Source organism: Cibotium barometz, chromosome 44, assembly GCF_041138505.1.
Source record: "Cibotium barometz isolate CiBa-2024 chromosome 44, ASM4113850v1, whole genome shotgun sequence".
Lineage (NCBI taxonomy): Eukaryota > Viridiplantae > Streptophyta > Polypodiopsida > Cyatheales > Cibotiaceae > Cibotium > Cibotium barometz.
The window spans coordinates 19,800,349-19,813,115 of NC_141089.1; positions in this window are offsets into that span (position 1 = coordinate 19,800,349).

Below are 12,767 nucleotides of genomic sequence, written 5' to 3' on the forward strand. Positions count from 1 at the left end.
ATATGGGGTGAAAAACCTTAGTGGAGGTGAAATCCCTTTGGTGGGGAATCTGATTTGGGCATCACATTTGGGGTTTGAATGAGGGTCTTGATCAGGAGCTCTCATTATGGGCTTTCGTTAGGGAATCTGATTCTCTTTTAGGTAAGGGGCATGTGGCAAATACACGACATGAGGCTCAATTGTCTTCAAGTCATTGGGCTAAATTGTCTCCAAGTTATTGGGCGCAATATGCTGCAAGTAAATAATATGCTTGAGAAACAGTGCACCATTGAAAAACAAAATAACAAGGATATGAAAATGTAGGAAATAAGTGGAGCGGTATCCGATAAAGATGGTTACTGAATTCCATGCCGACATGCACATGATGAGAGAGAGAGAGAGAGAGAGAGAGAGAGAGAGAGAAGCACTTGAGACGAAAACAAGTGGACATTGTACCTGAAGTCTGTCTATGCGGCAGTTTGGCATCTTATTGTGCAACCATGCCTACCAAGAGATGATGATGATGTCTATGGACATGTAAGGGAAGCTCCTCCAAAATATGAGGGCTTGCACCCCTCTAAAAAAGCACTCATCTCAGCCGACTTTCAAATACCAACTGTTAATGCATTCTCCCTCCTTCTGCTTCCTCTTCTTTGCTGCAACCAAGTTCTCCCTTCTCTTCCTCTAAATGAGGGAGAACTTCTGTATTGCTGAAAAGTAATCATTACATTGATGAAACCAGAGACTGATTGTTGTATTGCCATCATAGTTACAGAAGTACATAGACTAAATTTTAAAAAGTCTCATCATAAATGAGCACTTGTGGTCGTGCACCTCTAGTCTGTTTACCGTCTTGGCTTTGTCAATCCTTTCTTTCTTTGCTTTGAGACTCATTATATACTCATCTGATGTGAGACTTAGCTTTTTGTGAAGTCCACAAATGCCTCTAGAAGCACCCTTAATAGACACATCCACTGTTCGGACTCGCAAAATCTCTAAAACCCTAGTTCTCTGTTTTGTTGTGGAAGAGATTTGCTCTGTGGCTTGGCTTCGCTACTCCGAACTCATGGCCCCGACAGTGTAGTTGTCTAGTTCTTAGTTGATGGAGGTGCTGGGGACTTACGAGATGCCCTTGAGCTTCCAAGATCCATTAGGAGAACTTGCAAGACGATCAACTTTATGATCTTCATCAACTCCATACATGACCACATTCTTGTGCTCACAAGCCTTGCAATTGATTGGGACAGCATCCTCATGAAGGGGCCAATAGCTCCAAACCTTGCCTTCATTCATGTTAAGTCTCTGTGAAAGAAAGTATCAGGGCTCTGAATGTGCAGTAAGCCACTCATTTTTGCTTGCTTGCATGCTATGTGCTTGAATCCGCCAAACGTCCCCTCTTCTTTTTGAAATGTTTTTTGAAAGATTTAGAGACCCACACATTTGGAGGCTGTAGTTTGTGAGGGTATGCCATGGTAGTGTCATGATGTTTAGGCCCCTTTCTCTAGCTTTTACCACGTCCTCTACGCCTACATGGATAGCATGAGCATCCACTATTAGCAAGTGGCGGTTGGTGGGAGGACATCTCCTTGGAACCTTATGGGGAAATGATACAATCAAGCATGGAATAATTCTCTTGTTATTAATGCTTTCATTTGATGGATTTGGTGCCCCTTGTTTTTTTAAAGTATCATTGAACTAACATAATAACAACAAACCCTCAAATGGCAAGCCAAATAATTGTGTCAAGTGTTATAGATGTGGGCGGCCCTCAAATGGCAAGCCAGATAATTGTATCGTCAAGTGTTTTAGATGTGGGTAGCCTTTTTTGCTTGTTCTTGGTATGGCTATCGTGCCAATAAACGTTTGTTGTGGTGCTCATGGAAAATATGATTTTGATTATTTTCTCGGTGGAAGACCATTTGCATTAGCTTCAATTGCACTGGCCATGTTCTCCAGCGTCTGTGCACATGGTGGGGGTTGGAAACTCATTTTCTCCACAATTACTTCTACACTGCATTTGCACATGGACGTAATGCATTCTAGGGTGCTTTTCTTGCTGTTTATGAGGCAAACATAATTAGACCGGAGTGAATTTGTTCTGTGAGAAGCCCTTGTCATTCTCCTTTGCATTTTGATGGATAATCCTGCAATCAAACATTGAAAGTAGCAACACATATACCATGTGAACAGAAAACTAGTAAGATAATTCTAATCATTCAGAGAAATTATCTTTGAAATTGTGAACGAGTGCACTTTTTTGACACAAGTTTTGCTATGGTTTCATATGGGACTGTGACTACTGCATGCAGGTATGGTAACTCCTACATTTTTTACCCCTAAAACAAACCATGAAAGATCTTTTTTTTATTGTGAGAGTATTGTAATACTGAAATTAGAAACTAGCACCAATGGGTTTATCAAGCATGAACACATACTAAAACTAGAAACTAGCACCAAATGGGTGTAGCGAGCATAAACACATGTTGAAATTGGAAAGCAAGCAGGGGTTGAACATGGTGAAAGCTGATCACCCCCCTAACTACTCATCACAAAGCCATTGGGTATCAAGTAACCATGAAAGGTCCTTAAATCCTTCCACTAGGGATAGTTTAAGGGAATAAGGCTTTCTCATGGCTTTGTAGTAGTGCAATAAACAAGATTACAATTAGGCTTAATAAACAAACCACCTTGAAAGCCTTTATGAGAGAGAATCCGTGAAAGACCAAAATGGTGGGGGTGCTATGATCACCTTTTCATGCAATAGTTTTCTTGTGAGCTCTCCTTCCTTCCCTCTTCTTGCTTGCTTGTATGATTTTGAATTCATGCTTGCTAAATGGATGCATGCTTAATAAACAAACCACCTTGAAAGCCTTTATGAGAGAGAATCCGTGAAAGACCAAAATGGTGGGGGTGCTATGATCACCTTTTCATGCAATAGTTTTCTTGTGAGCTCTCCTTCCTTCCCTCTTCTTGCTTGCTTGTATGATTTTGAATTCATGCTTGCTAAATGGATGCATGCTTGAATAGGTTTGATCGTAGACGTCCCTCTTCGATTAACTTTTTCTATGCATGTTCGATTAACTTTTTCTATGCATGTTGTCATGTTGCTGAATTTGAGAAGCAAGGGCCTCTCCTTTGTTGGGTCCTTCCGAACCCATCCCATGCATCAACAAATGGTATCCATGTAATACCCAATTGCTTGTATAAGGTCTCTTCATCTTTCTTTGGAGATGTCCCTATGGGAGAAACTTGTACCCATTCTGAGGTGGCCACAATATCTTTTTTTGCAACTTCCACCCATTGGAAAGTTGCCTCGATGTCTTTTTTAAAGCCTTCACTCTTAATCTTCATGGGTGCTTATACGTCTTTGCTTGTGGGTCCTTCTGCGGTTTTGCATTGGCCCTCTTTAGTTGCTTTCTTTAAGTCCAATGAGAGAGCAACATGTTCACACACTTCCCCTTATTATCATCTCTATTCAGTTAGGGTGATGAATCAAGAATCTTAGCCTAGCTTTAGATTTGATAAGCTAAGGTTCAATTTTAATAATATATTAATTAAATGCAAATTGAAGCACTTGAAGCACTCATCGTCTTGGTCTAAATAGTGACCTTGTTTAGGTAAGCTTTGGGTGTAGGTTATATTTTGTGATGTATATTAGGAAGGTAAGGACAGGTCCCCAAATGTCTCCCAATAAAAACTACATTATTGACTTTCGTATTCTTCTCCATATAGTGCACCACACCAGCGCAAGCCCAAGTGTATTCTTCTTGGTGCAATACTAAGGTTCTTGCTATTCACATGCAAGGCTGCTTTTAGTGTTCATTTTGTGCAAAACCTCTTGCTTATGTGTATTTTCCATGCAAGGAAAGGAATTATAGCCCCATCATTCCAAGGTGTCCAAGGAATCATAAATAACTGTATCATCGTCAATGACATGAGGGTCATCATCAAGTAGCCCATGTGCATCATCGGCCATGGCTATGTCTACATCAAAGAACACATCATCATCATCGTCAACTATGTGAGGGATAACATCAAGTAGCTCATGTGCATCTTTGGCCATGGCTACATCAAATAAAACATCTACATCCTCAGCAAGGTGAGGGAATCCATCTAGTAGACCATGTGCATCATTGACCATGGCTACATAATTATAGATAATCATAACAACATTCTCAAGTGAGGTGGTGGAACATTCTTAACCCCCCTCATCAATACATATAATAGGACTTGCAGCAATGGACTCAGGATGGATGCGTGAAAGAAGCATCCCTATGGATCTGCATAATAGAAAAATGCAAGCAGTAACAAACAACAGAGCTAGGGCTATTAAACAATTAGAGACTTCCTTGGCATGTGCAGCCACTTCGGCTTTAAGCTCCTCCTTTGACTTCTTTTTCTGGCCCTTTGGCTTCGGCTTTGGGTGATCTCCTTTCACTTCTTTTTTTTTTTGCCCCTTTTGCTATCTCCTTTGATCTTAAAGCTTCATCTTTATTGCACTCCGTGCCTTTCTTACCCCTTCAAAAAGCTTGCGAAAAATCAAGCAAAATGGAAGGCTATGAGATGAAAACATGGTGTAACAAAAGCCTTCTCAGCAGGCCAGAGCCATAGCTGCAGCTGCATCCATAGCCAACTTGGGTCTCTGTGCAGAAAAACCCCAACAAGAGGCTACCGCCATAGCTAGAAAGCTAGCTTCGAGGTCCCCAAATGTCCCCACAAAAAAAACTGCATTATTGACTCTTGGTTTGTTCTCTATAATCCTTAATAATGACACAAGAGGACAACCTTGTGCCTTCAGAATCTAGCCTAGCCCATTCACCAAGCTTCTTTGCACTTGGCACATTGATCAAGTTGACATTGTGCTCAAAGCACACAAGTCTTGCACAAGTTTACTATAATCCGGTTGATTCGCAATCTTTGGCCAAGACACATAGCCGTGCTGCATGCTTCTTGATGGCTTTGGCAGTCTCTTGAAGTCCTCTGGCCAAGCCATCATGGGCAAGAGACTTTTTAAGCATGAGTTGCAAGCCAATCAAGATGTCCATGGGTTCGGCAAGTCCTGGACCCAAAGAAAATGGCGTCATAGTAGCAAGTACATCTTCCTCTCAGTAGCCATTTCTTTCAAGAAGGATACGAACACTCCGCACAATAGGGTAGAACAGAGCTACCTTTGCTTGGGCGAAAGAGGTAGATACACATTAACTCGCTATAATTAAGAGACATGGATCAACAACAAGATAAAGATACAAGCAAAACATCATAGTGTATTCCATTTCATTATGTATATTGTATTGTGTCAAATTTGCATACAAGAGGGGCTTTATATAGCCATCCAACCATGTGACTCTTGGGATACCCATGTGACTATCAGCTCCCATAACCTCCGTAACATCCTAACTCCCCACTAGCCCTCTTGTAACCACTTCTTGATATAACATCTTTTAATGACCAAATCTCACAACTCATTAGCCTAAGCAAATGCTAGTAATGCTAGGGGGTGTTTACATCTAAGCTAATGCCAAAATGCTAGGGGGTGTTCACACCTATCACCCCCTTTTTTTAATTGGGGATGTAATATCTCCTATCAATGCCAACTACATCATGAAATTGTGTGAATAAGTGGCTTCTAGAAGGTGCAATGCAAGCCATTTCCAGTCATACAATATAATCATGTAGAACCACCTAAAACTGGTGGTAGACCAAGGAGATGGTGCGAAGATGATTTTCACCAATCCAATGAACAATCCACAAGCATATGTCGATGAAGAATCTCATCCATGGGCACTCAAGTGTTCTACCCTCTGTGTCAATGTAGCCACGTGCTTTTGCTCCATGTGTCCAGGAAGTCAGCCTTATCTCCGGAAGTCCACAAAGTGAGTCCTCCCTTGGGTTCTGAAATTATAACACCCAACAAGTAACTACATTCTAGAAATCATTACATCATTTTCCTCTATAATTTTCTTATGCTTTTAACATTTTCCTTTTGGTTTATATTCTGCATGTTCCTTTTCCTTATAGGAAACTCGGTAGGGATCTCAATGAGCTTCTCCTCTGAACCTCATACCTTCTCACTTGGTGTGCAATACCAAGGTTCTTGTCATTCACATGCAAAGCTACTTGATCTTAACGTTTAGTGTTCATTTTGTAAAAAAAATCTTGCCTATGTGTATTTCCCGTGCATGGAAAGGTATTATAGCCCCATCATTCCAAGGTGCCCAAGGTATCATAATAATTAAAGTATCCTCAATGACGTGAGGATCATCATCGACTAGTCCATGTGCATCATAGGCCATGCAACATCTACATCAAAGAACACATCATCATCATTCTCAACTATGTGAGGGATAGCATCAAGTAGCCCATGTGCATCATTGGCCATGGCTACATCAAGTAAAACATCTACATCCTCAATAAGGTGAGGGAGATTATAGCTACGAAAATAATTCTGTTGGAATTATTACACCATGGACATAAAGCAAATGCTCCTGTAATGAGGATAAAACTATACCAACAAAGAGTAGTTATCAGCACATTCTACCATCTAAGGACAAGCCACCACTGAAGAGTGCATGAGGGTGGTGATGTCCTGTAGGGGGTATCGAGGGTGCCTAGTAAGTCCACATACAAGAATGTGATGAGAGTTAACTATACTTGTCCTTGATTAAAATGCTTAAAGCTTAGGGCCCCTGCTGTTTTCTCAATTTTATGCACATCCACTACCTTCTTGAAGTAATCAAATAATGTGTCCCCATCAGAAGAGAAGAAGTGTAAGGGAACTAGGTGACCCTAGTGCCACTGAACCACGATACTGCTATAACAAAGACAATGTTGAGATATCGAGCTCATCTAGTGAGGCGGTGGACACTAATGACCCACATGGGGGATAGGCCCCACACTTACACCACTGGCATGGTTGGTGAGATCATGGGTGATATGCGGCCAGTGGGATGACAGGCTATGTGACAGCCATTCTAGAGACTGGCATAGTTATAGCGCTAGCTCATTTAGTTGGGTTCACACTATAGAGAATTCTAGTATGTATTTGGTTGAGTACCTTTTCATAGTGTGTACTCTTATCTTTGTATATGGTGTGTTGAGTGTTATGTGAAGATAAAGAAGATTTTCAGCCTCTCACCTTGTGTGTTCTCTTTTAGGGTTTTGTGAGTGTGTGTGTGTGTGCTTGCAAGAGCTCAAGCTCTCTTTTAGGGTTTTGTGAGTGTGTGTGTGTGCTTGCAAGAGCTCAAGATCTCTTCTCCCCTGTATCTTTTCATGGTATCAGAGCCTCGTTCATGCTAAGGGCTGAGCTGCAAGCAAGAGAAGCACAGGAAGCGGTACGAGGGTAGGAGCTTCATCTACTCTTCCCTATTTGTGTTGGCGACTACATCCTTGTCGGGAGCTCTACAAGAGGCACCGGCAAACGATCTTTGATTGAGGAGCTTTCTTCGCGGGAGTAAAGCTATAGGGCAACTATACTATCCTATTGGACAGCCTATTGTGGATAGAATTTTTTGGGCCGAAAAATGCGATTCGGGCGCGTTAGGACCTCTGTTTTTTGGAAAGCAGGCGATTTCGAGCACTGCGGGTAAGTCAATAGAGAACCCTAGTATGTATTTGGTTGAGTACCTTTTCATAGTGTGTACTCTTATCTTTGTATATGGTGTGTTGAGTGTTGTGTTAAGATGAAGAAGATTTTCAGCCTCTCACCTTGTGTGTTCTCTTTTAGGGTTTTGTGAGTGTGTGTGTGCTTGCAAGAGCTCAAGCTCTCTTCTCCCCTGCATCTTTTCAAACAGTGCCATAGATCATGGCTCCCTTGATGTTCTTGATAAGGGCATAGCTGATGATGACAAAACCGACAACCCCAAGCCAGAATGTGGCACTCTCCATGCGGTAGTTGAGGCATAGTTCAGTGTTCGAGACAGTGCCGCCGCCTGCTACAAATGAGCCGAGTGATGCCATTGATGGTGGGAGCTGCTTCATGAGACGACCATCATAGTTGCTTCATGGGTTCCATCTCTGCAAATGTCTTCACTTAGCAGAATGTATTATGCAATGGAGTTGTTGATCATCAATCAGTATCGTCACCATCATTATGATCAGCAGCTTATCATCATCACCATTCGCTAGCAGAGCAGCTTGTCAAATCATCCCACACCATCATGGTCATTATCCATATACCATTAGCAGCAGCATACGATCATGATCATCATGGACATCCTCTCTCTCTCTCTCTCTCTCTCTCTCTCTCGCAAGGTTTGGGACAATTCAAATTATTAGGCTAGACATGAGTAGATGATCACAACTGATGACAAGAGAGAAAGAACAAACGTAAGAAAGCAATAATGGTTCCTTCCTACTAACAGAGAAGAAAAACAAACCTTAATAAACGTATGCCTAAATCATGGAAGACTTTTGAGCAAAAGCAACACAAACATTTCATCTTTCCTTAAGGGATTACAAGTGAACAAATGTGGCAATTTAGACTGGTTACAGTCATGCGTATAGACTTCCAAAGTGGAGGCTAAGTTTACTGTGGATCATCACCTTTGTAAGGCTCACACGACGTAGAGGAGTAGCCATAGCTAAAGCTTTGAGCGATGGAAGGAGGACCCAAGGAGGATATAAGATAAAGATACAAGCAAAACATAGTGTATTCCATTTCATCATGTATATTGTATTGTGTCCAATTTGCATACAAGAGGGGCTTTATATAGCCATCCAACCATGTGATTCTTGGGATACCCATGTGACTATTGGGCTCCCTAACCTCTGATATGACATCTTTTAATGACCAAATCCCACAACTCATTAGCCTAGGCTAATGCTAATGCTAGGGGGTGTTCACACCCAAGCTAATGCCAAAATGCTAGGGGGTGTTCACACCTAGCAACACATGTATCAATGCCTTCACATAAACAAGGCTTTTCTACTTCTTTGACAAAAAATCTTGCCCCTCAACCAAAAGTTTCTAATTCTAACTACAGCGGCCAATCTGTGTCACTTTTACAAGGTAATCTAGGTCTTGAATTGAGGGGTTAGTGGTACATGGGGGCTACAAAACATGAGCAGGAAGGGAAATCGCATGCATGCATCATGACCATTGAGGCACTATATAGGGTAGATTAGGTGAGTTACAAGCCATGTGAGCCTTAACTATACCCAAAGTAGTCTTTTAACCTTGCAAGCATGGGTTCAACATAGGATCTTCTGGTGAAAGCTGATCACCCTAACTACTTCCCTATCACAACACCAGTGGCTTCCCACTTGTTGTGGCTTGGACTCTTTCTAGTGGATGTTGGTGTGCAGACTCCAAGTAACGAAATATCCTTAAAAACTTCTAGTAGGGATAGTTTACGGGAATAAGGCTTTCAACTAGATCACAATTAGGCTTAATAAACAAACCACCTTTAATGCCTTTATGAGAGTCCATGAATGACCAAAATGGTTGTGTGCTATGAGTACCTTTTTCTTGGATTCTAATTTATTCTTATACTAAAAACCTACTTCAAAACCACCTCATGAGAGTATTCTCCAATGTTTCTAGTGTTTACAAGGATGCTTTTTGATGGTGATATTTCTTAGTAAGTGATTTCTTGAGATTGAGAAATGCAATAACAAAAGGCAACCCTTTTGAAGTAGTTTTATGGGTGGGCTTTCTTCAAGAGTAGTTTAGGGGTGGGATTTCTTCAAGAGTAGTTTAGGGGTGGGCTTTCTTCAAGAGTGGTTTATAAGTGGATGTTAACCCCTATACTTATCTCTCTCTCTCTCTTATCCCTCAAGAGTGGTTTAGGGGTGGGCTTTCTTCAAGAGTGGTTTATAAGTGGATGTTAACCCCTATACTTATCTCTCTCTCTTATCCCTCAAGAGTAGTTTAGGGGTGGGCTTTCTTCAAGAGTGGTTTATAAGTGGATGTTAACCCCTATACTTATCTCTCTCTCTTATCCCTCACCTCACATTTAGCTTCTTGTATTCATCCAAGGGTATCCCATTCCGACCTCGATATGTGAAAAGCATTTTTTGCCATATGTACTGACAATTTTCAAGAGACGTGGTTCGATAGGCCGGATCCCTTCAAATCATATATGCGATTGCCTTCAGATGCGAATCTAATATCGGCCAAAAAGTACTTTTTCCCATGAGGTTTTTCCCCATGGATAGCCCACATTATCATTGTACACAATTCATATTGCTTTGTGTACATATTTTGGATAGTTTGAGGGGTGATGGGTATACCCACACCCTATTGGTTGTAATATGTGGGATCACTCTATGCTTGCCATGTGGCAAAGAGTTAAGCCTCATTTTCCTATATAAAGAAGCATAGGGTGAGACGCAAGGCCATTCCCTCTAGCCCAAGTTGGAATCCACCACATTAGAGTCATTTTGGGAAATCTCTCTAGCTCTTGCTTTCTAGGTGAGGTCTTCACTAGAAGCTCTTGCATGTGAGAGATGCTTTCATACTTACCCACTAAATCTCTCTCTCTCTCTCTCTCCCTCTCTCTCTCTCTCTCTCTCTCTCTCACACACACACACACACACACACACACACACTCTAACACCAACACGCACAAAAAAATTAACTTCACTAACAATTATTCTCTTTTAAAAAAAAGAGAGTGTAGAGGAGCAACATGCAAAAATAGAAAAGAGAGGATTAAGAAATATACCATTGTGCACCATCAAAATTTGTTCAATTTTTTCATGGAATAGCACATAATTCAAATCCTTTCTCATAGGGTGGGGTATTTTTCCATTTCTTGAGAGCATATGGGATACTCTTGTATCCATACTATTTGATAAGTCATGGACATCTCATCTCATGAGGTGCTCTATCGGGACTCATCTATCGGGACTCAATGCACTTCATGGCATTACATGGCTTCCCATAAATATTCATTTTACTCCAGTATCATATTGATTTTTTCTATCCATATCATCACATAGAGGTGTTTCAATTCATACATCATGTTAATATGGTCGAATGTGCCCAAACTAATGCACCCATCACATACCTTGACCACCTAGAAAAAGTTATGCGGTAGCACTTTTCTATGCTCACCCCCTTGAAGATTGTACCCCATGATGAATCCGCCACAACCTCTACATCGGACATTGTATCCACTTATGATTCACCATGGGAGATACATATTGATCCTCATATAGCCTCGCCACATCGATTATTGTATTTGACACAGGTTTTACTACATACTTGAATGATGTTTCTCTTCCTTTTGAGCCATCTTATGAGGAGGAAACATCTATTCATGTATTTATAGAAGATCTCTTGTCATATATTTTGGGGAAGTCATCCACTTGGATCCCAAATGAAAATCTTGTTTCAAATCTATTGTTGCCCTTTCTGCTGTTACTGTTTCTCCGCCTATGGCTTTGAATTGCTTTATGAAAACCTTTAAATATGTGTGAATCTACCATTTCTCACATTCCTTGGTCATGGCCGGCTCACACCATAGCCTACAATCTTAGACATGGCCAATTTTAAGGTTGCCATTACCATTGTCTCTTCACACAAAGCGTGGCCATGGTTCCTTCATAAGGACTTGCCTATAGCCTTCTTTCATAAGCAACACACATGGCCATCCTTCCCACATGATTCTTGGCTATGGCCTTCTTCACATACAAAACTCAACAAATCCCCAAACAAAACCCTAGAATTTTGCACTAAAAGTTCCACATTTTTAAGCAAGTCCTAAGCAAAACTAAAGGTGATCCCCAAGCAAAATCCAAGGTAAAAGAAATCCTTAAACTATACTTGACTAAAGCTTTTCAAGAAAATTTTGTATGTGCAATTTGATTGTCGATTATTGAAATACTTTGAAGACATGCATTGTTGATGTCATATGAAGGGTAAACTCAGTAGGAAAGCCTCTTTCCAAAAAGTTCATTTCTTCTATTTTAATTATTGGGATCAATTCAACTACAATTCAGAGCCACATAAAAATTTCTAACCCACATGCAACAAACATTGCCAAAGAGCTAAAAGATGATGCCGTGTCACATGCATCATCCCCAGCATGGATGTATGTCATACTGCTGTGAAACCGTGAGAGGTTAAATGTGTTCACTATGTGTGAGCCTTGATTGATAAAGGGACAGAGACCTAATGAAGGCAGGTAGGTAATATTATGATTATCTTATTTCAATTTGAAGTTAGCAACAATAAAAGCGACCACTATTGAAAGCACTCTAAAATCACTTTACAGTGAGCCCAAGAATCATAAAGCTTACCTAACTTAGTTATGTCTATAAGGGTATAGGCACGGAGAGGGTTGCTCCGAGCGGGTTTTAGAGTGATTTTTTTTTACAATCACTCTCTCTCCTATACCCATGTCTTCTCTTTCTTCTCCCCTCCTCCCTACTTCCAGCCCAGCCCAACCCACCTCTTCCCCCCACCTCCCTAGCCCAGCCCCTCCCCCCCCCCTCATGCTCTCTCTCCTCCTCCAACCCACTGTAACCAACATGCTCTCCCTCTACACACTCTATCTCTCTCCCTCTCCTTCTCATCCTCCTTCAACATGCATGCTCATGCTCTCTCCACCTTTGTCTATCCATCTCTACCTCTACACACTCTATCTCTCTCCCTCTTTCTCTTCCTCCTTCAACACGCACCCTCATGCTCTCTCCACCTCTATCTATCCCTCTCCCTCTATCTCGCATTGCCACCGTATGCCCTCTCTCTCTATCTATCCCTCTCCCTCTATCTCGCGGGGAGTGTTCAAGGGGGATAGCTCATGCGGCAAAGCCTATCGAGGTCTTGACCAGCCTCGGTATGG